The sequence below is a fragment of the Kogia breviceps genome, chromosome X (genome assembly GCF_026419965.1).
Source record: "Kogia breviceps isolate mKogBre1 chromosome X, mKogBre1 haplotype 1, whole genome shotgun sequence".
Lineage (NCBI taxonomy): Eukaryota > Metazoa > Chordata > Mammalia > Artiodactyla > Physeteridae > Kogia > Kogia breviceps.
The window spans coordinates 101,428,342-101,433,429 of record NC_081330.1 but is presented as its reverse complement, the minus strand read 5'-3'; the positions used below and the strand labels follow the sequence as shown (position 1 = coordinate 101,433,429).

The 5,088-nt window shown below is 43.5% G+C and overlaps 1 pseudogene; it reads right to left on the bottom strand.

Annotated features, from left to right (window-relative positions):
• Window positions 1-2,055: 2,055 nt before the first annotated feature.
• Window positions 2,056-2,582, bottom strand: LOC131747835 (ferritin light chain pseudogene; annotated as a pseudogene).
• Window positions 2,583-5,088: the final 2,506 nt, after the last annotated feature.

Sequence of the window (5,088 nt, the reverse complement as noted above, 5' to 3'; positions counted from 1 at the left end):
GGAAACAAATGTTTGTATCCTTCTTCCCCAATAAACTACCAAATATAGTCTTTCAATTAGTCTCATAGTTATTAGGTGTTTTTTTTTCTCATTCAGATTTATGTGTCTATATGAGTGCTAATTTGAAAATAATTTTGGTTTTAAGTTTTAATCCAAAGCTGAAAATTGTTTACTGCTTCCTTATATCTCTTACTGCCAACTATCAGCAAATGGGCAAAACTCTTCTGTAGGAGTAATTTTTCCAGTATATTCTTTTTTATTATCAAAGGACTTTGCATGAAAACAGGAAGATAAGGTTTTCTCCTTAACTGAGCAAAACAGGTGTCACAATCTCTGTAAAACATTCTTCTATGCCTCTGACCCTGGTAAGATAAAAGAAATGACAGTATGCCTTTGGTCTTCCTGCTCTGGGAAGGAAAGTTGCTGTAGGAAAAGAATTGATTTTTTTCCACTTCTGTGGTTTGAGAACAAGTTATAACTCCAGCTTTTCCAAGTGCAAGGAAAATAATGCACAACTGTTAGATTGCTATTTGTGAGACACAAATACACGGATTTAGCAGGAAAACAACTCACCAGAAAAATGAAACACATTTTTTAAAAAGAATGCTATAGTTTATTGCTGCTTCTCTTTCTCTTGGTTTCTGGAATGTAACCTCCATCTGACCTACCTCCATTCTAATCATTTTGGCTCTCTTAGTGCTTCCTTAAAGTTATCTTCTCTTTCCTCTAAAATGAATACAGAGGAATTTTTAAATCTGCATTTTAAAAGTTTATTTATCTGTTTATACACAACCTTGTTCCAGAAGGGGTTTAAGGTGGCTTGAAAGAATCCATAAAGTACACTAAGCACTTAGAAGAACCAGGAACGAAGCGTATGCAAAATGCTTATACAATCTTACTCGTTTACTCTGGGTGGACCACAAATTTGGCTCTAAACTTTTCTTTTTTAAAAATTTTTATTTATTTATTAATTAATTTATTATTTTTGGCTGTGTTGGGTCTTCGTTTCTGTGCGAGGGCTTTCTCTAGTTGCGGCGAGTGGGGACCACTCTTCATCGCGGTGCGCGGGCCTCTCACTGTCGCGGCCTCTCTTGTTGTGGAGCACAGGCTCCAGACGCGCAGGCTCTGTAGTTGTGGCTCACGGGCCTAGCTGCTCCGTGGCATGTGGGATCCTCCCAGACCAGGGCTCGAACCCGTGTCCACTGCACTGGCAGGCAGATTCTCAACCACTGTGCCACCAGAGAAGCCCGGCTCTAAGCTTTTTAGCAGGCAGTCAAATGAGGAAACTTAATTAGTTACATCATTTACAGTACCCATAAAACAAAAACAAACCAAAGACCTAAGCGAAGCACCGTTATTCCTAATATTAAGACCAGAAAGAAATTGCTCTTGAGAGGCTTCATAAAGAGGTCAGTGTATGATGTTAATAAAGTGTTCTCAGTAGCAACCTAACGGGAGACACAAAGATGAATTTCACTGGGCTCTCTCTTCAATACAGGCAGATGGCATCATGCCAACATGAAAATCAGGAAAAGCAAGTTTATCACGAGTTCGGGGGGTTGAGGGGGGAACACAATGTGATACGGTCAAGGTACTTAGCTCTCTGCTCTGCTTGGAGAAACCAAAGATACATTTTAGAACAACAGAGTTGAATCCAGTACCCAGAATGACTCCAGAGAAGTCATGAACCCCCTAAAATTCTATGCAACATTTCCTGAACAGGTGTGTTTCTTCTTCTTGACAGAGAAAACATAACTTACCAGATACTCAACGTAACCAGGTGATACGCAAAAGTTAGGAACCGTTTATTTATAAACAATCTAGAGAATTAAACAGACTACAAATCTTTCATGCTATTCAGATACTTTTTTTTTTCTCACAACCTAGCTTTTTTTTTTTCCCCTCTGCAAAAAGAGTTTTTGTTTCTATCTGGTGCCTCGGCTCGGGTGAAGGTTCCAGGGTGGTTAAAGCGTTGCCTCCTGGTGGAAGAAGAGGCTGAGGCGGAGATCTCGCCGAGGGAGGCAGCGGGGTCCAGCCGAGGCCGCCGCGAGGCTCCTAGTCGCGCTGGCAGGGGAGCCTTTCGAAGAGATACTCGCCCTGCCCGGCCAGGGACCCGGCCTGGGGCCTGGCCAGCTTGCGCAGGTTCGTCAGGTGGTCGCCCATCTTCTTGAGGATCTTCATCTCCATCTCCAGGAAGTGGCTCTCCAGGAACTTGCAGAGCTGGGCGTCCGCGCTCGCAGAACCCAGGGCATGCAGATCCAAGAGGGCCTGGTTCAGGCTCTTCTCCAGGGCCATGGCAGCCTCCACGGCGTCCACGCTGGTGCTCCACTCGTCCGGTGACAGATTCTGCCCGTCCGGGACCGGGGCGCGGCCACCCCACTGCTTCTGCATCTTCAAGAGGAGCTGGGAGCCCTCGCGCTTCTCCTCAGCCAGCTCCCGGAAGAAGTGGCCCATGCCCTTCAGAGCCACCTTGTCACCTTCGAAGTAATAGCTCAGGGAGAGGCCTGCAAGTGCAGGGTGATCAGGCGGCTGATGGCAGCCTCCACCTCGGCGGAAGAACTCTGCTGGATCTGGGCATTCATGGTTAGTCAGCAGTGAAGAGGACTTCTCCACAAAGTGTCCGTTAGGCTGGTCCCAGAAGTGGAGGATAAGCCTGAGGATTCTGCCGGAAGTTGTGACTAAAGGGGCGGGGCTAGAGGGTGGTGAGAAGCATGAGGAGGGGGAGGGAGAGGGGGAGGGAGAGGGGGAGGGAGAGGGGGAGGGAGAGGGGGAGGCAAGGCAGGGGTGGGCACACCCCATTTGTTCCATCCAAATGCTGGTGAAGCAAGAGAGAGACCTGGGGGGCTGCTGGGCACACTGTCCCTCAGTCTAGCTTTTGGTAAGAGTTTAATTCTTTCTTTCCTAATTATTAGAAGGGAGTCTTTATCATTTTGCCCCATTTCTTACCATAATTCCAAGATGAGATAAGAATGTCCAAGGTAAGAAAGACAGAAGTATTGATAGTGAACCTCCTCCAATCTTCAATTGTGACTTAACACCTCGTTGTTCCTTATTTTAGAGCCTGTATGAATAGATTTTTCCCCTGCTCCTGAGCCCTTATGGAGAGGGTGACTATTGGTTCCACTTTGCCCAGAGCAGTCTTGTCCTGGTACAATTATTAATAGTGTCCCCTAGGGCTTCCCTGGTGGCGCAGTGGTTGAGAGTCTGCCTGCCGATGCAGGGGACACGGGTTCGTGCCCGGGTCTGGGAGGATCCCGCATGCCGCAGAGCGGCTGGGCTGAGCCTGCGCGTCCGGAGCCTGTGCTCCGCAACGGGAGAGGCCGCAGCAGTGAGAGGCCCGCGTACCGCAAAAAGAAAAAAAAAAAAAAAAAAAGTGTCCCCTAAATTAATTAATTAATTTAAAAAATGACACCCCCTTTCACACCCAAAAGGGTTCTTGTTTGTAATATACATTACATAGTCACCTTACTGATTGAGAAGGATAAAATCCACACTATGTAATGTGAAATGGTAGAGTTTGCAAGACACTGAACTTGGGCATAATTCCTTTCTATTTTATTAATTAATTAATCAGACCAATAAGAGTCCCATCGTAAATTTTCTACTGTTCAGCCTTCATTTTTTTCATTTGTTGATGAATTTATTCCTTCTACTAAAAGTTCTCCTAAATACTGTTTATGTGCCAGGTGTTTTCTTAGGTGGCTTCCTGTGATTACCCAGATATTCCACCATTAACTGAAACACGTCATGTGAATGGGCACTAAAGATGACAACGTACATTTATAAATCCTACCAAAATAGAAAAAACCCATACAGGATGAGTTAGTCATTCTCAGTTAGAAGATGAGGGCAGAACTAGATGTTCTCATAGGGGTTTTTCCAGCTTAGTGATTCCATGCTTAGCATTTTATTTTCCTAAATACCACTTGCCTGGGGCTGTTTCACAATTAGAATGCTTTCATGTGTTTTCTATCAAACAGGAAGGCATATTCTATTCAGGGTAAACAATATTTGAACCCCAGAGAAGAGAATTTTGCTCTAAACTTTGGATCTAGTTCTAAATAAAAATAAAGACCCACTGTTTTGCAACCACTTTCAAATTTTACTTTCTATGTTGTTGAAAACTGACACCTTAAAATTTCAAAAAGAGCTGCAGTCGCCCTTCACTGCTTAAGCTAAAATATGAACACATATCCTGTATCTAAATACAGGATATATTGTTCATTTTTTTTTTCCCATTAAAGGCTGTCATCCCAAAGTGTTCTCATATTGCATTTGAGGTTTGCAAAAACTGTTAGAATTCAGGAATAGCACCTTTTTCAGTCCTGGAGGGAATTAACTGGGTAAAACAGGAGAGTTCTGCAGCCTTTCTGGCCTTGGTTCTAGGGCCAAAAAGAGGCTGGGAGTGGAGAGGAGGGGGAAAAACAAAAGTTCAAATCCAATGACGATCCTAGCACGGCCCCAAATAGGAGAGAAATTATACCAGAGGCAATACCCTCCAAATAACTGCAAAGAAAATAATCATTTTCTACCTTGTGCATAAACCATTAATCATCATATTGACCTTGTAACAAGAAAATGCAAAGCTTAGAGAAAACCTCACCATATAACATACTCTCTGTATTGCAGCATGTCAGGCTCATTTAATATATTTCAATTTCCTATCCATTTACTTATTCTTGGAAAAGAAAACTGTCTATATAAACTTTCTCAGATGAGATAGTTTTCTGCCTTGTGCAAATGTTGATAAATCTTTCCATGATCACTTTAGAGAGAAGAGAGCCAGTGTGGGACCTGCACTCTGGTGGGTGGTTAAGCACATAGTCGTCAGAATCAGAATAACATGGCTCAAATCCCAGCTTTGCCACTTGTTACAAGTGTAACCCTTAGGCAAGGAGCATAACCTCTCTGAGCCTCCGCTTTCTTGCCTGTAAAAATGGCAATGTTAATATCTCACAAGCAGACCACAAGGATTCAATGATGTAATACATGAGAAAACACTGCCAAACAAGTAGAAAGCACTCAAAAAAATAGTGCTGTATCATCAATCAGTTTTGCAGTAAAATTGTAGAGACCCTGTCAAACCCT